Source organism: Nelumbo nucifera, chromosome 6 (genome assembly GCF_055504915.1).
Source record: "Nelumbo nucifera cultivar China Antique chromosome 6, China Antique-T2T, whole genome shotgun sequence".
In the NCBI taxonomy this organism is placed as follows: domain Eukaryota; kingdom Viridiplantae; phylum Streptophyta; class Magnoliopsida; order Proteales; family Nelumbonaceae; genus Nelumbo; species Nelumbo nucifera.
This window is the reverse complement of record NC_142654.1, coordinates 66,860,609-66,887,183: the sequence shown is the minus strand read 5'-3', so window position 1 is coordinate 66,887,183 and position 26,575 is coordinate 66,860,609. Positions and strand designations below refer to the sequence as shown.

Here is a 26,575-nt window from a genome sequence, read left to right as displayed (position 1 = left end):
AGACAAATTAAATGTTCCTTTTAATATATAAAGAAGGGTTTTAGGATAACCAAACCTGGAATCATTGTCTACTGACAGTTCGAATGATTCAATAATAGGCAGGGTTAATGGTAAATTGAAAACACAGAATAATTAGTCTGTAACCAAAGCTCCTATGCATAGTTATTATCTCTATATAAACATATTAAATGTTCTCTTTAATATATAAATACGGATTTTATGAGAATTAAACTTAGAACTATGGTCCATTGACAATTTGAATGATTCAATAATAGGCAGGGTTAATGGCAAGTTGAAAATACTAAGCAATTAGTCTGTAGCCATAGCCCCTATGCATAGTTATTATCTCTATATAGGCATATTAAATGTTCTCTTTAATATATAAAGATGGATTTTAGGATAATTAAACCGGAAATCATTGTCTACTGATAATTCGAATGATTCAATAATAGGCAGGGTTATTGGTAAATTGAAAACACTAAGTAATTAGTCTATAGCCATAGCCCCTATGCATAGTTATCATATTTATATAGACATATTAAATGTTCTCTTTAATATATAAAGACAATTTTTATGAGAACCAAACTTGGAATCATGGTCCAATGACAATACGAATGATTCAATAATATACAGGGTTAATGGCAAGTTGAAAACATTAAGTAATTGGTCTGTAGCCATAGCCCATATGCATAGTTATTATCTCTATATAAACATATTAAATGTTCTCTTTAATATATAAAAACAGATTTTATGAGAATCAAATATGCAATCATGGTACAGTTCCAATTCGAATGGTTCAATAATAGACAAGGTTAATGGCAAGTTGGAAAAAACTAAGTAATTAGTCTGTAGTCATAAGCCCTATATATATTATTATCTCTGTACAGACATTAAATGCTATATTTAATATATAAAAACGAGTTTTATGAAAACCAAACATGGAATCATGGTCCAGTAAGAATTTGAATGATTTAATAATAGGAAGGGTTAATGGTAAGTTGAAAACATTGAGTAATTAGTTTGTAGCCATAGCCCTTATGCGTAGTTATTATCTATATATAGGCATATTAAATGTTCTCTTTAATATATAAAGATGGGTTTTAGGATAATTAAACCGGAAATCATTGTCTACTGATAATTCGAATGATTCAATAATAGGCAGGGTTATTGGTAAATTGAAAACACTGAGTAATTAGTCTATAGCCATAGCCCCTATGCATAGTTATTATATTTATATAGACATATTAAATGTTCTCTTTAATATATAAAGACGATTTTTATGAGAACCAAACTTGGAATCATGGTCCAGTGACAATACGAATGATTCAATAATATACAGGGTTAATGGCAAGTTGAAAACATTAAGTAATTGGTCTGTAGCCATAGCCCCTATGCATAGTTATTATCTCTATATAAACATATTAAATGTTCTCTTTAATATATAAAAACGGATTTTATGAGAATCAAATATGCAATCATGGTATAGTTACAATTCGAATGATTCAATAATAGACAAGGTTAATGGCAAGTTGGAAAAAACTAAGTAATTAGTCTGTAGTCGTAAGCCCTATATATATTATTATCTCTATACAGACATTAAATGCTATATTTAATATATAAAAACGAGTTTTATGAAAACCAAACATGGAATCATGGTCCAGTAAGAATTTGAATGATTTAATAATAGGAAGGGTTAATGGTAAGTTGAAAACATTGAGTAATTAGTTTGTAGTCATAGCCCTTATGCATAGTTATTATCTATATATAGACATATTAAATGGTCTCTTTAATATATCAAGATGGGTTTTATGATAACCAAACCTAGAATTATGGTCTAGTGACAATTCGAATGTTTCAATAATAGGCAGGGTTAATGACAAGTTGAAAACACTGAGTAATTAGTCAATAACCATGGCCCCTATGCATAGATATTATCTCTATATAGACATATTAAATGTTTTCTTTAATATATAAATTTATGAGAACCAAACCTGGAATCATGGTTCAGTGACAATTCAAATGATTCAATAATAGGCGGTGTTAATGGCAAATTGAAAACACTAAGTAATTAGTATGTAGTCATAGCCCCTATGAATAGCTATTACCTCTATACACACATATTAAATGTTCTCTTTAATATATAAAAATGGGTTTTATGAGAACCAAACCTGGAATCATGGTCTAGTGACAATTCGAATGATTCAATAATAGGCAGAGTTAATAGCAAGTTGAAAACATTGAGTAATTAGTCTGTAGCCATAGCCTCTATCATAGTTATTATCTCTATATAGACATGTTAAATGTTGTCTTTAATATATAAAGACAAGTTTTATGGGAACTAAACCTGAAATGTTTCAATAATAGGCAAGGTTAATGGAAAGTTGAGAACACTGAGTAATTAGTCTATAGGCATAATTATTATTTCTATATAGACATTAAATGTTCTCTTTAATATATATTATTCGTTTAATAATAATAATAACTAGCGGGAACCAGTACAATGCACGAGATTTGTTAAGCGAAAGCTAAACAATAGAAACACATAAGAGTATACAATTTTATGATATTTTTAATTTTTTAAATAACTAAATATTATTTATATTTTATATGTACTACTTCTATTAATTTTTTACAATACAAAAATAACAATAACTAATTTTAGCTAGCTAGGGTTGTTCATAAAACTGATGATACAGACCAACCCAACCAACCCGACCCGAGTTAGTCAGTTTTCTAGTATTTCCAAGCAGCTTTGGTTCAATAATTTCCCAACCCGACCAGGTTGGATCAAATTCGCTTTACCCATTTCTAAATTGACAAAAATCGAATAGCCTAACCATAGATATAATAATATTTTATATTTTTAATATAAGTTATTTAATACAAAAAAGTGGGAAAATTCTCATATTTCTTAGTCTGAAATATTTTAATTAGAAACTTAATTTTAAAATTTATTTTTTAATTATTCCATTATATTTTTTTTTAATTTAAATTTTATTTTTAAGTTTAAATCTTTTGAACCAACTGACCAAACCGAAAAATGACCCAAATCCAAAAATAACCCAAGTTGGTTTTCAATAATGGTCTTTCAGTTTTAGGTGACCAACTCCCCAACCTGACAAGATTGATTTGGTTGGCCAAACATCCTACAACTGAGCTGAACTAACCCGTGAACACTCCTATAATTTCAGCTAAATTAATAATCTAATATATAATAAATAACAATAGTTTAATCTCGCATAATTATAGAGAATTTCTAGCAAAAGTACACAATTATAGAAAATATATTGATAATGAAAATACAACAAATACTAAAAAATATGTTAAATTAGTCAATAAATAGTTTATTCTCAAATAATAGTTCAATCTCAAATAAATATTAATCAATAAATTATAACAAAGTTACAATAAATACAATAAGTACAATAAATTAAATTTAAAAAATTAAATAGTAGTAGTTTAATCCTCAATAAATATTGAAAATGTTCTATTAAACAAAAAACCAAAAATAAATTTGTACATAATTATTGAAAATATATTGATCAGAAAAAACAATAAATAATTATTGAAAATACAAAAAAAATATTAATTTTAGTATAGATAAATATATAATAAATATATATTAATATTTTAAAGTTATTATTAATAAATATTAATTTTTGAAAGTTTCTTTCTAGAATTATTAATTGATATCAATGAAATTTGTTATTTACAACAATATTTATTTATTTAAATAATATCATTATTTATATTTAAAATATTAATTATTTATTGAATTTAATAATCTGTAAAATTGTAATTTATACTATTATTACATAATTTCGTTATTAGTTTTTAAAATATTTAATTATTACTAATTTGAATATTATGTTATAGTTATTTTTCTAGTTTTAAGAAAATTTTTAAATTTATTACATAATTTCTTTATTTTTTACTATTGAAAATCTAGTTATCTTAAATATTTTATTAGTTAAAATATTTAAATAATATATAAAATATTTAAAATTTTTTTGTTGTTTGAATTTTATTTATTTTAAAGTTATTACATAATATTAAATATTTTGTTATATAATATTTAGTTGTTTTTAATGTTATTTAAGATATTTATTTATTGAAATATTTAAATAATATTTTATTGTTAGATGGTAAATTTTTATTATTTAAATAACATTTGAATTGAATAATCCAGAAAACCATAATTTATATTGTTAGTACATAATTTTGTGATGAATTTTGTAAAAATATAAAATTATTAATGATATGAGTATTATTAGACCAATTATAATTTTTTTTGTATTTTTAATAAAAATTTTAAAGTTGTTATATAATTTTATTAGAATATTTAAATAATTTTTTTTAATTTTTAATTCAAACTTTAAATAGATATGGATAAAAAGTGGGGGAGAGGATAAATAGGAAGTAGAGATAATTTAGGAGAAAGTGGGACAGGTAGTTTAGGAGAAATTTTAAGAGATGATATTATTTAAGTTATTGGGAACATATGGAAGAGAGAGAGAGAGAGAGAGAGAGAGAGAGATTTTAGGTTATTTTTTGTGGAAAGGAGAACATTTCATTTGTTGCTTAAAAAATTACATGGAATAAAAAAATAAAAAATTCAAAAAAAGGAAAAATAATATTGTTTTTACTTTTGAGAGAGAACTAATATTTGAACGGATCAATCTAGGAGTTTTGGCTTTTGTTCTGTTTCAATCAGTTTTGGTCGCCATAACATAGATTGAACGGATCAATCTATGGGGTTAACATTGGCTGCTGGGGCCCAACAGCATAGGCTGTTGAGACCGTTTCTGGGCTGGGCATGTTCTGGGCAATTCACCTATTCACGCCCATGCTTTGGTTTTTAGTAAAAATGAATTAATATGTAATTGTTAATTTATCCATTCTCATGATACTGTGGCATTTCCAGAAATTCTCTCGACAACATAGGCTGTTGGCCCCCAACAACTAAAGTTTTTTCCAATCTATGTGCAGCCCTATATAGCTTGTCCAGTTTTTCCCAATCTATGTGCAACCCTATATAGCTTGTCCAGCCTTGGGCCTTGCTGGCTTGGATACCACTGACACAAATAATTTACAATGTTGGATCCTGCTACCAAAGCGTCAATCAATCCCAAACAGACCTACTGGGTAACGAGGCCTGGTCTAAATTTAGAATCCGTTTGGTTTACAGTCAAAATTGGATTCGAAATCAAAATCAGAATAATCTATTCCCCATCTGTTTAGTTCATACAAGAATCGAAATGAAAATTAAAATCAATTAGGAAGAGGGGAGGGGGGGGGGAATGGCCATTCCCTCAAATAAGAAATTATCATTCCACCAGAAATGAACAATAGGATTCTGATTCCATCCAACTGAACAGTTAGAAATTTAGAATTGAAATGCTCTATTCTAATTCCGTTTCCAGACCCCTATTCCTACCAATCAAACGGGACCTTAAATCTAAGCCTATAACAGTCAAGATCTGGAAAGTACAGGCTGAGTTCGGCCTTGGGCCAAGTTACATCATTGCCCAGATACATGTTCAGAAAGCATATATTTTCTCTGAGAAGGACTGATGCCTACGAAGACAGAGGCCTTTTGGAGTGTACATGGATCGGGGGTTAAGCTGACTATCTGCTAAATTTTCTGGAGGCCTGATGTGTTGGTGGTTCAGACCCAAATTGTTTATTGGAGGCCCAACACACACATCCCCCTTGCTAACATAGGCCAATAGAACATCCAGGTATAATGTGCTCGGAGGCTTCATTCTTTGTAAATAGGAAAAATCTATGATGCTGAAAAGACATGATATTAGAAAAACTTTGACTAATCACAAGCTCCCATGAATTTTGATGAAAATCCATCTAATTGATTACTACTTTTATGATCCTGGTTGATTGATTGATTTATTCATGTATTTTGTTAAATTTTATTTGACACCCATTTTTTATGTTATAAATTTAGGTTATTATTTTATTTGATATTTTTTAAGAGATTAAGTCAAGTTTTATTTGTAAGTAGAGAAAATCTATGATGCTGAAAAGACGTGATACTTGAAAGATTTTGACCAATCACAACCTCTCATGAATTTTGATGAAAACCCACCTAATTGGTTACCACCTTTATGATCCCGGTTGATTGGTTGTAAGTTTGTTCGGCATCATAGTCAATACAAGTATGTAGCCCACTTTATGGATCCTACATTATTTGAAATGAATTTTTGTTTTTTTTTTTCTTTTTAACAATAGTAACTATTATTAATTTTTATCTAAATTCTTTGAATTTTTTATTGGTATAGCTTCCATTTATTTGATAAACGGTGTCATGTCATTGCCAAATCAGCATTTATCCTATCATGCCGATTCGTATGCATAGGTATTGATAAAAGTTGGTCATGATTTATGTGCGTGCCAACCGTTGGGGAAATCTTCATTTTAACACTTCCTCCAACGATTAAGCATTTATTCACTGTTCCGCTGATGTGGTGCCTAATGGCGCCTAGTGGCGTATCGTTGCAAATAAATCTCAGATAAACATTTACCAACCACTTTTTCTCGGTTTTGAAGACAAATCAAATACAAACATTTATTTAATAAATGGAAACTATGCCAAACATATACTTTATGAAATCAAACATAACTAAGTATTACTTACAGATCATTATTTCCTGTGGTGAGAAGAAAATGAAGACATTGTTTTAAATCTCATTATAGTGCTTGGAATTCTCTCTTCAGCTTGAATCTTGAACTTGTACATCCTCTCTCGTTACCATTGCTACTTCAATGTCTATTTTCTTCCTCATTCAATCTTTAAGTATTTCCTCCTTTGCTTTTCACAAATTATTCGTAGAGATTTTAAGTTCTAATGGCATATTTCTGTATGATAACTAAATAGCAGTAGTCAGTTTTGGATTTTCAAGGGTGATTCATTTGCATCAATATTGGATATTTCTGGCCCAACCCACATAATCCACCATCTACTTGGTGGGCTGTATAAAGGTTGACATCCCATTTGGGGTTTGAGTTTAGGTGGGTAAGCTGAAGTAAGATGATAGATACCCCATTATTAGTAAATTTACGAATAGTATACATATTTATGCATGTATTAATTTTGGGTCATGCATTTTTTTAAAAGACAGAAAATCATTGAGAAAAAACATATAATACATGAATAATTTGGATTTTCAAAAATAAAGGAATTGTACTTTAAAAAAACTCAAAATGTATTTATGTTTTACATATGCATATACTTAAGATTATTATACACATATGTACAAATAAAATATGTGTTTTTTACTTTGAACTTTTTTTATAACGAATTAAGCATAAATACATTAGGCCAAACTTTATGATATTACTTTTATTTGATTTGAAGACTTTGGCATATTCTTTATTCTTAGATCAACTTTTCATGTATCATATTGATGTCATGTACACGATATTTACCTACCATGGACATGGACCACCTATTGGGTTACCCTCTCATCATTTGTCAAGGTGTAAATCAGGTGCCCTTAGAATTTATAGAACATCTTTTTAAGAAATGAAATTCTTAACCCCAGTTCACCCATAATTCTCTCTCTCTCTCCCCATCCAATTGTCACCCCTTGTAGGATCTAGAAGTTTTTGCAAACAAGAACTACTTGATTTGAAGCCTCAGATTGAACCCCTCTCACTATTTTATGTTTCTAGTAATTTAATTGCCATTTGGAGGGTGTTTGGTTCTATAGGCATTTATTGAAAAAACACTACACCAGCACCACATAGGTGTTGGCGCTTATTGCATATGAAACCACTGTTTGATTTTAACATTTATCAAATAAATACTAAAAAACTGAAACGCTTTAATTTATGTACATGGGACATTTGGGAAAACGTTTATTCTCATTTTGCCTAATGCTCCAACATTTCTTGAAACGAAATACTTATACAACACACTTTTATGAGTGTTAATATGAGATGGAAAATAAAAAACATTTAAACTAACGCCCAACTAAACAACAAGAGCAAAAAAAAAAAAAAAACATTTAAAATAAGATTGTACAAATAAATGTTTAAGGCAATAAATGGGCCATCTATAACACCAAACATATACTTGATGTCTCAAATTGAAACAATAAACCAGTAGTTACCCCTTCTTAACAAAAAGAGAAAAAGCTAACACTAAATAATCAGGACTTAACAGTTAACGCTCTCACTTTTTACTTAGCAGTTGGGCCATGAATGGGCCTGTGTTCCTTAATTCGGCTTGAAACTACTGGCATTTCTGAGCTCCACACAGTTATGCCCAAACTTATTATGAAACTCGTGCTTTTTCTTCTTCTTCACCAGAGTTTCTCCATATTGAAAACAAAATTTTCTCCAATTTTGACCTCTCGGACCAGGATTCTTGTCCTAAGGCTTTTAGGGAGCTGGCAGAGCTATTTTAATATCAAGAGATCAATCTCCGCCCCACAAGGGGCCTCCCCACAGAACATTCCCGCCGTTCAAACTTGATTCATTGATACATGTATTTTTATCTTTTATCAATAGATTAGATATTGATTCAATCCAACCCAATCCTAATATAAATTTATTACAATTTACAGATGAATCAGGTCCAATCCAATCTAACAAATATTTTGGATGGACTGATCTAATTCAATATGTTTTATTGATCGGTTCCATCTGTCCAAATTAATTTTGATTTGAACGGAGTCTAACCTAAAACCTGTCCATTGACACCTCTATATACGGATGCAACCAATGGGCTTTGAATTTGTCCGTGTATGGCTAAATTGCTTTGGTCAATGCAAAACTTCGAGGTTCGAGCCTTGAGGAGGGATGCTGATGCATGAAACTTTCATTAGGAGGATGTTTGAGCTCTCAAATGCTTCTTTAAATATAAACATTGCCCCCAGGTTTTCTACTTAGTGTCTGTGGGCTTGGATTACAACAGTTTCCTGACCGGCGACCATTGCCAGTTTAAATTACATTAATTGAAAATTTTCTTGATTTGCTAATTAGTTATTGTGATCCTTTCTTAAGACATAAGGAAGGTATATTTAATGATGTAATTAAACAATGTTTTCCAACTGCCGTTAATTCGGACGGTTGGACTGGTCAATTCAGGAACCGTTGGAAATAGATTCTGTTTTATCCTAAAATTACTCTTTGATCAAAAACTATTGAATTGGTCTATAATTTTTATTTTTATCAGAACAGGCTATTTATTCAAATCGAACGGTCCAGCCATCAATCCAAAAACCGGTGCTTAGAACAGTTTTAATTCTGAATAAATTTTTAAAACTTTGTGATTAAATATACAGGTCAATGTTGAAGGTTAACCAGTCGGACCCATTGGATTGATTCAATGACCCCTTTCCAGAATATTCGGAATTCGATGGTCATACATGACTGAGGTCCGTTTGATCCTATTCGAATCAAAGGTGCGTTGATTCAGCTATGGTGGTTGAGCACTGGTGTTGAGAGAAGCTCGAAACTCCCTGAAGTAGCTTCTTATTTCAATATATTTCTTATACGTTTGGAATACAGTAATTGATTTTTCAGATTTTTATTAAATACATCTTCTGGCATTCCTGTGGGCTTCATGATCTTGAAACGCCATAAGCCGTGTCCTGAAAACCCTCCCAAGCATACAGACGATTAATTATCCTTGTATCGCTATCAAGAATTCAAAAGCAAAACTCAGAGAGGTGTGCACAACCTCCATTGTTCTTTTAAAATAAGTAAAAAAATAAAGTTAATTCGTCATGAAAGTAACATATATAGGCTAATTAATTAATCATTTTCTTTGGATTATTTTTCTATTTTAAACCTTGTTTTTAATTTAATTCCAGCCTGAAACATCTCTTATTTATTCTTTCACATTCCTAATTAATACGTGGTTTTGGATTATCTCTTTTAATTTAAAAAAAAAAAAAACTCGTCATTGACGTTGATGTGTATTAATTCATAAACCGTTTGAATAAAACGTTCCGAATTATTAATTCCCAACTAGTTCTAATCAACTGGAAACTCCCATCTTGAAATTATATATACCCTTTCATTAGGCTGTGTTTGGTTTAAAGAAAAAAAAGTAAGAAAAAGAAAGAAAAGGTAGAAAAACCTCAACAAATCTTGTATGGATTTTCTTACTTTTTCCTTTCTTTCCCTATTTTTTCCTTCAAACCAAACATAACCTAAAGATTAAGGAATAATAGAAGTAGAAGATATCCTACATAGTGTTTGATTTGAAAGCTGAATCATAGCTAAAGCTGTAATCAATCACTCTCAGCTTCTCCTTCAGGAGGGTATGCGGTATGCCTTGTGTATTAGGCTCTGCTCCTATGTATATGAAATATAAAGGCTCCTGCTCAAAATAGAAGCTCAATTTGTAGCTTCCCCTGACTTACCATAAGATTGTTGGGCCATCAAACGGTAATTGATTAACTGCTCCATATTAAATGTTCATATAATGGGTCTCATGGAAAGATTATTTTTTAAAGAGTATTGATTTTCTCGGGTGGAAAAATTGTAAGGTTTTTGAAATCAGACCAAATAGGAGACCGTTATGGGACCAATTTCCGAGTCAAATGGTCTGATCGTCCAATTCGAATGGATAGTTTGTTCTGATTAAAAATTTTAAAAATGGTCAAAAACCATTGTCCGAATTGACAGTTTGATGGTTCAACTATCCAAATCAGTGGTTCATTGACTAAATCATTAGTTTTTGGCCACAAAGCATTTTTAGGGTGAAATGGATTATCAATTCCTGGTTTTTCCAGTCCGGTCCAATTTTAAAAACCATGATAAATTGTCTACCCCCAAAAACATTAAAATCTCTCGCCAACCAAACACTTGCACCGCAATTTGCTAAGATAAACTAGGGGTGAGCAAAAAAACCTTAAAACCAAACCGAAAATTCATCTAACTAAACCAGTCGATTCGGTTTCGGTTAACCAAAATAGAAAATCGACAGTCAATTGAACCAATCGATATGCATATATTTATATATATTATATATTTTTTATATTTTCTATATATTATAAATTAATAAATATACATTATATACAAGGAGAATGACGGTTCACCCCAGGATCAGAATTCTTAGGCCCAAAACACAGTTGAAATATGTGCCAGCTCGGAATTAATGCCAATTCACAGCGGGCATTGGTGTATAGAGTGGGGTTTTTTACATTTTTCCTCTTCCTCCATACCTCATCCACATTGCTCTCCAGCATGTTATGACTAAAATAGCCTTCTTTTCTTTAATTCAACGTATTCTTTTTCTCGTCGGGGAATGTTAAGGGCTGTAAAGCAACAAATTGAACACGTACACTTACACACTCGCAGAGGGAGAATTGCTAGCATTTTACTTCTGTCTCTCTCACACACACTCACATACACAGAGGTTATCAATGGCGGATTCATCTCATGGACCTGCGAGTTTCACGGCGCAAGCTAATGCTTTACTTAGGAAGAACCTCACTTTCCAGGTCCACATTCAGTCTCCAGACTCTCCACTGGCCTCTTTGCTTCCTGATTTAGAAAGAGTTTTGGTTTCTTGTTAGTTGTTACTTTGGACTCTATTTTTGCTTTTGTTTTCATTTGGTTTCTTGAATCTTTTGAGTGATCTTAACGAGTTCTTGCATCCTGGTAGAAAATTGATGGGTCGATGTTCGCTGATTTGACTGGTTTCATTTGATTGTTTGATTTAGTAGAAAAATATTATTAATTGAGGATTAATACAGGATTAGTCCTCAGCTGCTCTCACATAAACAATTATATTATTATAATTTCTCTGCAAATGCTTTTGCAGAAAAGAAATCTGAGGACAAATATCATACTCATAGCATTCCCGCTTATCGTGTGTTTGATATCCGTTCTCATCAAAACCCTGGTGAATATTGAGCTGGATAAGCCTAAGTGGAAGTGCGGCTGCATCTCAGTTGACACTAATGGTGATGGTCAAAATGAGACAACCTGTGGGGTTGAGTACTCGACCGTGGATCAAGTGCCCAGTTGTCCCATACCTCATCCTATGGTTTGGCCACCTTTTCTGCAGATACCAGCTCCCGAGTATCGTGCCGTCACAACCGACGACGTTATACCATTTTCCGATTTGCCGGAGGAGTCCTGCAGAAGGACAGGGTCCTGCCCTGTAACTATACTTCTGACTGGGGCTAATCGATCGTTTGGACAGTGTATGTTTCTCTCTCCATCGTCTCTATCGTAGTAGTATATCAACATTAGTTAATTGATCAGTTCAGAATTGAGATTGGATTGGTTTACGGAATTCTCTGTTCCTCACAGCTTTGGCAGGGAATTTAATCAACACGGGGAGGAGTGATACTGCTTTCTCTCCAAATTCTTCTTCCCATGTATTTGATAGTTTGGCCAACGTTGTCCTGGTAAACCCCGCCATTTTTTGCTCTTCCATCATTAAGATATCGTAATACTGGATTCTGTTCTCTCTTTCGTGCAATTAACTACTTATTGTTGGTGCAAATCATCCAGGGGTCGTACTCAATGCCCCAAGTCTTCAATTTTCTTGAACCAGCTTTCTTCTCCGACCTTCCAGTCTACATCATTCAACCTCAGTGCGCGCCCAACTATTCGCTTTCCTTTTCCCTCCAGATAGAATCCAAGACAAAGCAGCAAGGTACAGATATTTTCTTGAGCTCAGACCCATATTCATGAATCTTCTTTCTTTTCATGCATGAACCTTTTTTTTTCTTTACTTTTGATTTAGAGGTGAGATGCGTGCAAGGGTTACATTTATGGAGAAACAGTTCCTCAGAGATAAATGATGAACTATTTAAGGGCTACCTACAAGGGAATTCAGAAAGAAAGATTAATGAGATTGTTGCAGGTTGGTCGGGTTGATATTGTTGTCTCTCTCTCTCACATGCTTCTTCATCAAAGTTGATTACATTTTGTTTAGACTGGGTGATTAACATGTATATAAACCAAAACTTCTGCAGGTTATGATTTCTAAAACTCAAATGAGAAGAATTTCAATGTGAGCTTATGGTACAACTCAACCTACAAGAATGAAACAGAAATAAATCCTACAGGGTTGGTGCGGGCTCCGCGCTTGGTCAATCTGGTATTTCTCCTTAATTTCCAAGTCTCACTGTTTGTCTGGTTAAGAATTACTTTTGGGTACTCATATGGGTACATCCCATTCTGATAGGGCTGCAAACAGTATCCAATTGTCCGAATTCGAATTCGATCTGATTAAACGTGATAAAAATTCGATCGGTTTATAATTGGATTGAACGTGGATCCACCCCTATTGGATCATATAAAATCCAATTTGATTCGGTTTAAATATATATACTAGTGGAGGGGGCCCTACATTGCAGGAGCTCGCTCATAAACTATCAGGTTCGAGCTCAATTCGAGTTAGAGACTTGAGCTTGAGCTCGAGCTCAGCTTGAGTCAAAAGCTTGAAAGTTCGAGTTTCGGCTACCTTTGATTGCAGGTCTCTCAAGCAGCCGAGGTCTCCCTCAATTGTCGAGGTGCCAAATCGAGGTCTCCCTCAGCTGCTGAAGTGTCGAGTTGAGGTTTCCCTAGCAGACGAGGTGTCGAGCTAAGGTCTCCCTTAGTTGACAAGGTGCCGAGCTGAGGTCTCCCTCAATTGTCAAGGTGTTGAGCCGCGAAATCTCCCTCAGTAACCGAGGTGTCGGGCCGAGGTGTCATCTAGCTCGACCTTTATTTGAATTAGAGACTTGAGCTTGAGCTTAGAAGTTCGAGCTCGGCTCAGCATTGAGCCCGAACTCGACTACCTTTGATTGTAGGTCCCCTAGCAGTCGAGATGCCGAGCTAAGGTCTCCCTCAGTTGGAGAGAGAGTGGTATTCTTGTAATTTATAAGGAGAGAGAGAGAGAGAGTTGGTAGGAGAGAGAGTGGCATTTTTGTAATTTAAAAGAAAAAAAAGCAAGAGAGAGAGAGAGTTGGTATGAGAGAGTGTCATTCTTGTAATTTGAAAGAAAAAGAAAAGCAAAAGAGAGAGAGTTGGTAGAGAATGGCATTCTTCTAATTTCTATGAAAAAAGGCAAAAAATACTGTTAGATTCTATTTCCTTCATCCTTAGGCCTCCTTAGGTACACATTTTAGTTTAACATATTTACTAGCAGAGGAGGCCCTGCATTACAGGGGCTCTCTCATAAATTATCAGGCTTGAGTTCGCGCTCGACTCGAGTCAAAAGCTCAGAAGTTCGAGCTCGACTACCTTTGATTGCAGGTCTCTCAAGCAGCTGAGGTGTTGAGCCAAGGTTCCAAGCCGAGGTGCCAAATTGATGTCTTCCCCAGTTGCTGAAGTGTCGAGCTGAGGTTTCCCTAGGAGGCGAGGTGTCGAGCTAAGGTCTCCCTTAGTTGACAAGGTGTTGAGCTAAGGTCTCCCTCAGTTGTCGAGCTGTTGAGCCGAGATCTCCCTCAGTGACTGAGGTGTTGTGTCGATTTTGGTTCTAAATATATTGTTCTGATTATTATCGGTTTGAAACTGGTTCTACCTGTCCATTGGGTCAAACCCACTTGTGTTGAAAACTAATCAGTTTGGCTTTGAGTCTAAAATTATAGACCCTATTGGGTCTGGTTTGGTTTTAGGTCCTTAGTATTTCTTGTAAGGCCAAGATCTCCCTCAGTGACACAGGTGCCGAGCCGAGGTCTCCCTCAATGGTCGAGGTGTTGTCTAGCTCGAGCTCGATTCGAATTAGAGACTTGAGCTTGAGCTCAAAAGTTCGAACTCTGTTCGACTCTAACTTGACTACCTTTGATTGCAAGTCCCCTAGTAGTCGAGATGCCAAGCTGAGGTCTCCCTCAATTGGAGAGAAAGTGGCATTCTTATAATTTATAAGGAGAGAGAGATGTCATTCTTATAATTTGTAAGAAAAAGAGAGAGAGAATGACATTCTTGTAATTTTTATGAAAAAAAACAAAAAATACTGTTATATTCCATTTCCCTCATCCTCAGGCCTTCTTACATATATATACATATAAATTTATTTTCTTCATGAAATACAATATCTGAGTCAATATGAAATTTTAATCATTTTTAGTTTTATATATTTGTATTTTTAATATCTAATTACAATCGGAATTCAATTTGAGCCCAAACATAAATTCAATGAATAACTTTTTATTCAAATTCAAATTTGGATTTACCTGTATCTGATAAACCGGAAACATCTCCAGAGTGCTTTTGTCTTTTAATGTTTTGTTTTTTGGCTAATAATTAGTGTGCCCCTTTATATAAAAAAATATATATAGAAAAACCCTTAAACCTCCCCCAAACAATTTCTCATATTAATAATAAAACATCCCCTCACCTTCACTAACTTCTGTTGTTGACTGACAAATTATCCACCCTTTATTCAACCGTTTAGTTATACTGTCAACACATCTGATTTTATTTGACATCAAATTCTGTTAAATCAAAATGACTATTGTGAGTTACTTTTAATATATATAAATCTTAACTAAAAAATAACCTTCTCAAGTCAGAAGAAAATCTGAAAATGAAAGTGTCTTGTAGGTATATCACTTTTTTTTTAGCTTGGAACAGTCACCAAATATCCCCTCAAAAAAAAAAAAAAAAAGATTCATGTTACTCACATATCAACTAATTAAATGTTTGTAAAAGAAGACATTAACTTTGGACATGAGCCAACCCCATATTCGGCCCAAATTTCATAGTGGCATATTTAGAAGATCACAGCTTTAATTTAATTAATATAAATGGTGTTGATCTATCATAAAACCATTAATTTGACTATATTTTGAGCATTTGACCCGCCCAGAAGTAGGGCATGCACCTTTTCGTATTAGATTCAAATATCAAACACCCTACAAGAGTATTATTGATATTTCTCTCATTCAATAAGGGATATTTAAAGATTAGAATAAAACTGAGGGGAGGTATTAGCATTTGTTAAGAACCTCAGGAGAGATTTAAAGATTTTCCCAAGAAAAAGAACGATGCCCTCAAATCACTCCCATTACTTGTTATACTTCTGTCTTTCATGCTCAAAATTTTATATTGATTTTTGTTGTATTTGGTTTTAATTTGTTAGTTTGTGATATCTAGATGTGTTTAAGAAGAAATTAAACTTAACTTGAATTTTGGCTTCCGATTTGTGTCGTCTCTAGAAGTTAATCACATAGGATTTAAGCTGCCATCACTCGCTGTAGGCTTATATGCTCTATGATGAAATTCATGTGTCATTGTGTAAAATGTTGGTAGAAATCGTTTCTGCAATAATGTTTCAGAGAAAAGACACCATACATGAACCGCATTCTCATGCTTTTACATTGTCTACAATCTCTGCTGCTTTATATAATGTATCTCTTTACATATTAACTTGACTGCAGGAAGGACTACTACTCCACTAACTAACATCATGTTAATGGTTTTTTTTTATTATTATTTTTTTTTATTTCTTATGAAGGGCTATACAACGGGATAGTCCATCCTTCAACCTGGGTGCAGGTGAGATTCGATCCCAAGTCTCCACCACAACTAGCAGAAAACCTTACTAATCAGCTGGTTGACAACTTAACGGTTGACACCTTGCTAAGTTGCTAATGGGGTTATTCAATCAATCGGTAAATTGACCATAATACTTGCATTCATTTGCTAATTGCTATTATATTGGATCCTATGATAATTCAAGATATCTGACGGTAACTGAAACCCTCCTGCAATATGGGTAAACAGCTTATCTGCCCCTTGTTGAAGCTAATAAGCTCTCTCTCCCTCTCATCTTTCTCTTTACACGAATAACTGATAACTGGAAACACATGAGGGTACTTACCAGATAAGTAAAAATGAACAGGACCCAGGTACCATAGCCCGGCCCTTAAAAGATTTGAAAGCACCTCTTATCTACCTTTGCTGTAGTGAACGTTGGTGTTAATAACCTGGTCCCAAGGTTGAATCAGTTTTCCCTCGGAGTCAATGGGTTAGTAGTTCAATTGTTCAGATCAACGGGCCAATCCATGATGTTATTATCATTATAAAAATTTCAAAATACAAAAAAACTGATAGCCCGTTGAAGGGGTCTTACAGGTCATTGATTGAGTGAATGGTCTTTGTAATATAGCATCTTGGAGAGGTTCACCTAAATCAAGATTGTAACCGTGTCATTGGTCCAACCAGCGAGGTCAATAATGGGTTTGAAAACACCAGTGACCATTGACCCTTCTATGGGGTGCTTACGGTTCCATTAACCGAACCGTGGGCCTTATTTTGTAATCGAATCGGTATTACCGGTTTTCGGAAAATTGGTAAATGAAATTGAACCAAAGCCAATTGATTAACCTGTTGATCAATTCGATTAATCGTCGTTTCAGTTCATCGGTTTTTTTGTTTTTGTTTTTACAATATATTGTAAAAATATATAATAAAAAATTATAAATATATATAATATCATATTTTAAATAATAAATAATATATCATATATTATAAATATATATTTATATATAATACATATTTATTAATTTATAATATATATAATATATAATATACATAAATATATATAATATATAAAAATATATGTATACCCATTTTCTATATTAATTAATGAAACTAAACCAGTACCTTCAGTTTTTTAAAACACCAAATCAGTTCAGTTTCAGCCGGTTTTTTCGATCGGTTCAGTTTTTTAATTTTTTTGCTCACCCCTGCTTCCATGAAGCATGGGCACGCCATGGATATAAATATATTCAAAACATCATGTGAACCACGTTCTTATATATCATGAACAAGGCATAATGAAATAAATTTTATAAAATTTTAAAGCCAACACACTTTGTAGTAGGGGTAGATTCGAGCTGAGCCAAGCCAAATAGTATGAGGTTCAAGCTCAGCTCGCCAATGTATTACAAAGCTCAAGCTCGAGCTTGGTTCGAGCTAGAATCTTGAGGTCGAGTTCGGCTCAGCTCGACTCAAGCTCGATTTGAGAAAAAAATTATTTAATTATTTTAAAAATAAGAATTTTAATATTTTTATTATATATATATATATATATATATATATATATATATATATATATATATATATATATATTCGAGCTTTGCTCACAAGCCAAGCTCTATTAGGCTCAAGCTCGGCTCATTTATTAATTGATCCTCTGAATTGGGCTCAAAATCAGCTCAAGACTCAGTTGAAATCAAGCCGAGCCAAGCTCGAATAGCTCGTGATAAGTTCGGCTCATGACCACCCCTATTCTTTAGTATAAGCATAACATTCAACCCAATTTTACTAATAAAGATTTTAAATTTATATACAAGTATATATTAAAATTGAATCAAATGGAACGGATCGAATTTGGATAACCAACAAAATCAGGTGTTGATTCAGATAAATGGATTAGTGGATACCATTTGCAGCACAGCCAGCACTATTGTATCTTCTTTGCTATTTTAAATTAATGACAAAATATGAAGAACAAGATTATATGTTTATTCTACCTTCATACAGGTATCCAATGCCTACCTTCAGTTCTTGCGGGATGCTGGCACAAGGATTTTATTTGAATTTGTTAAAGAAATGCCCAAACCTGAAACAAAACTCAGACTGGATTTCTCTCCTCTTCTTGGCCCACTCTTCTTTACATGGATCATTTTACAACTTTTCCCTGTAAGTATATATACATCATGATGACTATCTACGTTGAGCAGATTGTTCTTTATGATTGGAAAACTGGTTTTCCAGACATTCTTCATATGCACATCAAATGCTTCTATTACTAAAAAATAGAGAGAGCTGCTGCTTATTTTCATCCACCATTGATATCAGTGTTGCATGGAATCTTCCAAGAGAAGAAGTGTCCCTATTGGACACATGATTCTCCAAACATGGTTTTCAAAACTGGACCAGACTGGACTGTTGGATCGGAAAAATCAGGAACCGGTTACCTGACTGGTTCTGTTTTACCCCGAAATCATTGATTTGGTCAGTAAATCACTGACCCAGGTGGTTGAACCGTTTAAACCATTCAGTGGTTTTTTATCTTTTTTATTTTTTTTGTTAGAATGGGCCATCCATTTGGTTCGAATGATCGAACCATTCAACCCAGGAACCGAACCCCTGAATGGTTCGTTGTCTGGTTTGGTTTTAAAAACCTTGTCTCCAAATATCCATTGCTTTGGTGATCAGATTTTGCAATTGAACCACATTAGGCCAAATGCACCTAGTATTTACATACAAAGATATGAACACTATTTGTAATCCAAAAGCCTAAACTACTGGTTTATGGGCCAGCTTATATAAAATCTCTTTCACCTCTCATTCCTTTCTAATGTGGGATTCTCTTCATACACTACCCATATGTGAATTCCAACACTTTAAAACTCTATGGTGTATTTCATTCTAAATTAGTTAGTATCATTTCAGTTTATTTTTAACCTCTTAGGTTTTTTTTAAGTTATTTTCTTCTCAAAAATTCCTTTTGGTGTAGATAATATTGACATCTCTTGTTTACGAGAAGGAACTGAATCTAAGAATCATGATGAAAATGCATGGACTTGGGGATGGTCCCTATTGGATGATTTCTTATGCTTATTTTCTTTTCATATCATCAGCTTACATGTTATGTTTGGTGATCTTTGGTTCATTGATAGGTAAAGTGCAACCAGATGGGGTTTTCCTTTTTCCTTTTTAATTTGTCAACTTGGGTTTCTTTTCAGGTTCTACTAATTTCTTTAATTCGCAGGGTTAAAGTTCTTTACGCTCAATGATTACAGCATACAGTTTGTCTTCTTCTTCATCTTCATAAATTTGCAAATATCCTTGGCTTTTCTAGTGTCAACAGCTTTTTCAAAAGTTAAGACTGCTGCAGGTCTGACTACGCTTGGCCCGTTTTATCTTACCGTAAAGAGTACTTAAAGCCTACTATCTCATATGAATTGACATGTTCATGATTGTAGTAATAGGGTATATATGCACATTCGGATCAGGGCTTTTGGGTGGCTTTCTTTTCCATTTCTTTGTTCAGGATCCATCCTTTCCAAGTGAGTGCAACTGCAATAATCTGCTTAACTGGTTCTGTTGTTGTTTGAAAATTTAGGACCTATCTGGTTTGCGGAAATAAGGGTTTGGAATCAGAATCAGAATGGATCATTTCAATTCCAACTGTTTGATTGAGTAGAATTGGAGTTTCATATCTATTCCTAGTAGAATGGTATTCTCCTATTTGAGGGAATGGTCATTCTTTCCCTTTCCCTTACCAATAAAATCACATTTCACTTGATTCTAATTCTTGTCTGAACCAAATAAACTATAAGATTAGACCACTCTGATTCTAATTTCAAAGAATTTTGATTCTAACTGCGAACGAAACGGACCCTTATAGTTCTCTTCACCGCTAAATACAACGATGCTCTGCATTTCTATTTATGCAGGTGGTTGGATCGTAGCTATGGAGGTCTACCCCGGTTTTTCTCTATATCGTGGGTTATATGACTTTGGACAGTATGCCTTTGGGGCAAATTATATGGGAACTGATGGGATGCGGTGGAAAGATTTAAGTGATGATATAAATGGAATGAGAGAGGTTTTGCTTATCATGCTTGTAGAGTGGTTGGTTGTGCTTGCTGTTGCATATTATTTAGATCAAGTTTTATCATTAGGAAGTGGTGTTGGAAAGCATCCTCTGTTTCTCTTGAAAAACTTGGCGGAGAAACAATCCCCACCTTTCCCAAGGCCTGGTTTGCAAAAACAGGAATCTGATGTTCTTGTTCAAATGGACAAAGCCGAAATTTCGCAGGAGGTAACTCTGCGTAGATTATGTTATTTATTTACCTTTCTCATATTTATATTTGCTCTTTTCCGTAGGAATCTAGGAATAGTTTCAATAGGTGATAAAATGAAGGAGAGTAGACCAAGATAATTAAGGTATGTTCATAGAAGATTACCAATTGTGCCAATTAAAATAAATGATTTGTTATATATTAAAGGGGCTATAAGAGCTCGGGGTAAACCAAAGTAAAAAATGATTTAAGCATAACAATATGACTATGGGTATTGGCTTTAAATTGAATAGACTGATGAAACAGGATTTATGTATCCAACCCCATGTAGTTGGGAAGAGGCATGATGATCCTTATATTGCTCTTTTTGAATCAGAGCTTTGAGTTCCCTTTGCAATGCGACTGTTATAAAGCTATTTCAGGCATTCTCTGTTTGGATGTTAATTCCACCATTAATATTCTTACTTGCCTTTGTTAAGAGGGAGAAAATTGAACAGTTACTACGTGATGAGCCACACACAAGTCATGCTATCATCTGCCATAACATCAAAAAGGTTTATCCGGGGAAGGATGGGAACCCGGAGAAGGTTGCAGTCAGAGATTTGTCTCTTGCTTTGCCTCGAGGGGAATGTTTTGGTATGCTCGGTCCTAATGGCGCTGGCAAAACTTCTTTTATTAATATGGTAATTGGATACACAATGCACATTTAGTTTTTAAAACTTAGTTTGGAAGGAATACAAATACAAATATATAGAATGTAAAATCTTGTATTTTGTATTATTTTATATGTATTTATACTATACATATTTGTATTTGTATTCTTTCCAAACTAAGCCTCAGTCATTTCTCAAATGCTAAATCTGTTCTTCATATTTAATATCAGCAGTGTCAGTGTAGCTAGTTATTCTCTTGCAGAATATAGAACATTAATAAGGCTTCTCTCTACTACATTTGAGAGTTTTTTTTGGTTGGTTTACAGATGATTGGACTTATCACTCCAACCTCTGGCACTGCTTTGGTTGAGGGCTTGGACATACGAACTAATATGGACAAAATATATACCAGCATGGGTGTATGCCCACAGCATAAGTAATAAAGCAATTAATTAATATTGTTTATGAGTCCCATCTGGTTATGCAAGTTTCCATGTTCTTTGTATTATTTCTCTTTTTTTATGTTTTTGAACAATGTTATAGCCTGCTCTGGGAAACACTGACGGGAAGGGAACATTTACTATTTTATGGAAGACTGAAGAACCTCAAGGGTGCTGCCTTAACACAAGTGAGTCTAGTATTAATAATGCTTCACCTTTTATATTGTTCATTAGTCCTAGTTTGTTCTTTAGATTAAGGTTCAAAGTATCAATATAGTTCAATACACTGAATTGAGGTTTTGGAATTTAAAAAAACACACTTTTATTATTTTTTTTAGTTTTTTTTTCGAACATGTTCAGGGGTCGGTAAAAAGCCTGGCTACCCCCTGAAACTTCCTCTATTTCACGTATCGGTGATCCACCGATATGATATATATCAGCCCACATGATGAAATTTTGAACCTTGTTTTGAACTAATGACTTGTGTATTTGAAAATTTTTCTTATCCGAAAGATAAAACGCCTCATCTTTGCACTATTTCATATCAAGAAAATGAAAGAGTTAGTTTTGATAACCTGATAAAATTATAACAGAGTTGTTCTAGTGTAGTAGAAGCTAGTCTGCTGTATTTAGCGATTATAAAACCAATAACAGGATTGTATGAACTGTATGGTGAAATGACAGTTTTCATGGGAACAAGTCTGTGATTCTGGTCGTGTTCAGATTGACAAGTGAATCTCTGAACCCTGTTTTTCTTTTCCTCTCCTTGTCTGGTCTGTTTCTGCAGGCAGTGGAAGAATCTCTTAAAAGCGTGAACCTGTTTCATGGTGGTGTCAGTAATCAACAAGCTGGGAAATACAGTGGGGGTATGAAGAGGAGGCTTAGTGTTGCCATTTCACTGATTGGAAATCCTAAAGTATGAAATATCTCATTTTTGCATATTTAAGGGCCTGTTTGGTTTGGGGAATAAGGATTTAGCACAAGAATCGGAATGTCTCATTTCGATTCCAACTGTTTGGTTGGACAAAATTAGAATCTCATTTCCATTCATTCATGATAGAATGACATTTTCTCATTTGAGGAATGACCATTACCTCCCCCCTCCTTTGTGAATGAAACCCCATTCCGATTCCCATCTAAACCAAACGGACTATGAATAGAACATTCAGATTCCGATTGAGAAGGTTTTCAATTCTGTTGCTCACTTTGAATTAAATAGACCCTAAATTTCCTCATTATGCTACCTAATAGCTACTTATACTTATGGTGTATCTCTTGGGAATCTTGCAAGGTTGTTTATATGGATGAGCCTAGTACCGTGCAAAGCAACACAGAGCCATCGTTCTCACCAGTAATATGCACCCATTTATATTCTTTATTTTAAACTTCGTATTGGCATCATTCGAGTTCTCTCTGCCAATTATCTTATCGATGTGCGACTTAAATTTTTTAAAATATCAAAATTATATAATTTAATATTTTTAAGATCATTTTTCCTTGAATGTCTTCTCCGACGTCAGCAAGAATTACTTGTCACAACAGTGGTCTAAACCCCCTTTGTTATTGATTGAATAAATAAAAAAAGTATTACATAACAGCTGTCTGAATCTCTCCTCTTTGGCAATAAGGCCATATTCTGCGATGACGTTTGTCCATGTAGTTTCTCCAACGGGAAGCATTGATTCTTCAATAGAAAAAGTTAGGGCATAATGTGAACAGTAGTGCCTATTGCAGTGAAAAGGGATTTAAACAATGGCTATTTTGGCCGTTTTAAAATGAATTTTTTCTCATTTATTCAAAATTTGAGGGGTATTTGTGTCTTTTTACATGTTATTTAATATTGGTTAGTGATTTTGAAAAAAATTCAAACACTATAGTAGCACATTTTGAAGTTCAGGATACATGTCATTTTGAAGTTCAGGATATAGTAGCACATTTTGCTCTTGAATTTTTTAGATGAGAATAATATCGGTACTACTCACACTAAGGGCAAATGATGATGATGATGAAAGAATGGAAGAAAGAAAGCCAACTAACTCACTGAATGAACTCTGTGGTTTCAGCCCATTCCATGGAAGAGGCAGAATTTCTTTGTGACCGGCTGGGGATCTTTGTAGATGGAAGCTTACAGTGTTTAGGAAATCCAAAAGAGGTAAATTTAATTGATACCATACCATCTACAGTATTCCTGCTATAGCAGTATTAACACCTAAATATCACAAAAGCAGCTTAGAAGGTCCATTTGATAATGGGCCAAATTGTAGAGGTGAGCACTGCAAGCCCAGCCCAGCCCATATGAATCACATATACAATGAACCTGGGCCTGTATTTCAGTCTTGGAGTGTGGAACCAGGCTTCCACCAGGTGCCAGGCCAGACTAGGCTCAGCCCAGCCCATGATCACCCTTACTAAAATGGCTGAACTGAATCACTTATTGCTTTGTTTCTGAGACCTTTATGGCTGAATGGCATGTTGGGGTGACTACTATTACATTTAGGCCTAACTTGGAATATGGACTGTAGGAGTAGATTAATGTTTTGAATTTCATTCCACCTTGATTCCTCACACACAGAAACGAAATGACATCACCCTGGGTGGGTGATATGGTGGTGTCTATATATAATTAAGCTGTTAGTAAATAGTCTGTCTTGCCCCAAAACCCAACAAAAGCGTACACTTCCTTACATTTTCAGCCCAGCCCACAAGCATTCAGCTTGACATCTATGTGATTACATATGGATATATAAGCACTTAACTCCATGTATACATATGAATATATGTGATTACAGCTGAAGGCTAGATATGGAGGGTCTTATGTATTTACGATGACAACATGTTCGAGTGAAGAGGAGGAAGTGGAGAAGTTGGTAGGTCATCTGTGCCCAAGTGCAAACAAGATATATCACATATCTGGAACCCAGAAGTTTGAATTTCCAAAGCAAGAAATCAAGATTGCAGATGTTTTCCGGGCAGTTGAGGATGCAAAGACCAGGTTCACAATACATGCATGGGGTCTAGCTGACACCACCCTGGAGGACGTCTTTATCAAGGTTGCCGGAGAGGCGCAGGCCTTCAACTAGCTCTCATGACTGTTTGATTGATGTGGCATTTACTTGCTTTTATTTTATTTTAATTAGAAAACAAAATCATTCAACAAAGCAACTAGGAGAGACAGTTTGGCTTATTTTTCATGTCTAGACTCTTTTTAGAAATGCATCAATTAGGGTCTGCTTGGTGTGGAATCTAAATCGAAATCTTTTAGAATCGGAATCTGAATGGTCTATTTTCATAAGGGTTCATTTGGTTTGTGGTAGGCATTGGAATTGGTCTATTCTCATAACCTGTTTGGTTCATATGAGTTTGAAAATGGAATTAAATCAGCTCGAATGGAACCTCATTCCCAAAGGAGAGAAAGGGAATGGCCATTCTCTCAAATAGAAGAATGTTATTCCATCATAAATGGAAATAAGATTCTAATTCCATCCAACCAAACAGTTGGAATTAGAATGAACCGTTTTCATAAGAATGCAAATTCATCAGATCAGATTTAAGTAAATAATATATCTAATCCAACTTCCATAAGAATTCATCAGATTTTCAAGTATATGATTTGAATTCGAATATCTTATCAGATATCCAATTTAATTAGAATTATAATATAATATAAATAATATATATACACACACTTGTGTACACTGTTCATTTATATCTTATCGTCCATATCACACTGGGCTCCACGCACTCACCCGTGTAAGTTGTTGAGTTGTGAATTGTGAATTGTGAGTGATGTTTTTTCAAACTTTTTTTTTCTTTCTGACACCATCGATATACATTAACATTACTCGACAAAACAACATTTTGAAACCATCTCCCACTGAAGCGTGGAAGTTGCTAATTTGGGCGTTTCAGCTTTCAGGTTTGCCGATTTGGCATGCGTTAGGGCGGGCCTTGTGCTCTGCTTTGCCTACACAACTACACATGCACCCCATGTTCACTCACTTGGAAGAAATCACACATAAAGGACCATGTTGCCCAAGTCAAGACAGGTAGAAGGCAATGCATCTTTTGTACTAATTAGGGTCCGTTTGGTTCACTTCCAGAATTGGAATCAGAATCCCTTAAAATCGGAATTAGAATGGTCTATTCCGATCTTCTTTTTGGTTCAGATGGGAACTGGAATCAGAAGGGGGAGGGAATGTATTATGTTTGCCTTGAATTCTTTGTTGCAATCCGCTTTATGTCAGCTCATGGGTCCAAATCAAATACAAAGAGTAATGTATTTCGAGGGTTTTCTCTCTTGTATACTTAGTCTTTTATTTGTGAGAGAAAGTATGAGACTTTGGGTTGGGGTTTAGGGTTTTCTGTGAGTGAGATTGTGAGTGTACAGTTTTGTATTCCTCTCCATTGCAAATTACATAGTAGATTTTTGCTCTTCTTTCTCTTATGGACTTAGGTTATAAGCCAAACCATGTAAATCTTACTTGCTTTTTTTATTTCCGTTTTTCTTTTGTTTTTGGGATGTCATTCGAATCTGTATTTAGGGTTTTTTTTTTCAACAAAATGGCCATTCCCTCAAATGGGGAAATATAATTCCACCAAAAATGAAAGTGGGATTCTGATTCTGCCCAATTAAACAATTGAAATCGAAATAAACCATTCCAAATCCAATTTCAAACCCCTATTTCCACAAACCAAACAGGCCCTTATTATTGTCATATCAATTGCTTAACATTCTTGCGAGCTATATATA

At 34.0% G+C, this 26,575-nt stretch overlaps 1 pseudogene across 1 annotated transcript; it reads left to right on the top strand.

The window, feature by feature from the left end:
• The first annotated feature begins 11,334 nt into the window (after nt 1–11,334).
• LOC104606936 (ABC transporter A family member 7-like) lies at nt 11,335–24,914 on the top strand (annotated as a pseudogene). Its single transcript, XR_016077578.1, has 18 exons — nt 11,335–11,474; nt 11,798–12,182; nt 12,292–12,389; nt 12,496–12,640; nt 12,731–12,850; nt 12,963–13,087; nt 18,463–18,621; nt 19,442–19,604; nt 19,697–19,822; nt 19,911–19,994; nt 20,385–20,752; nt 21,212–21,415; nt 21,712–21,821; nt 21,929–22,013; nt 22,613–22,741; nt 23,117–23,176; nt 23,889–23,977; nt 24,615–24,914. The product of XR_016077578.1 is annotated as an ABC transporter A family member 7-like (transcript).
• The last annotated feature ends 1,661 nt before the right edge of the window (nt 24,915–26,575 follow it).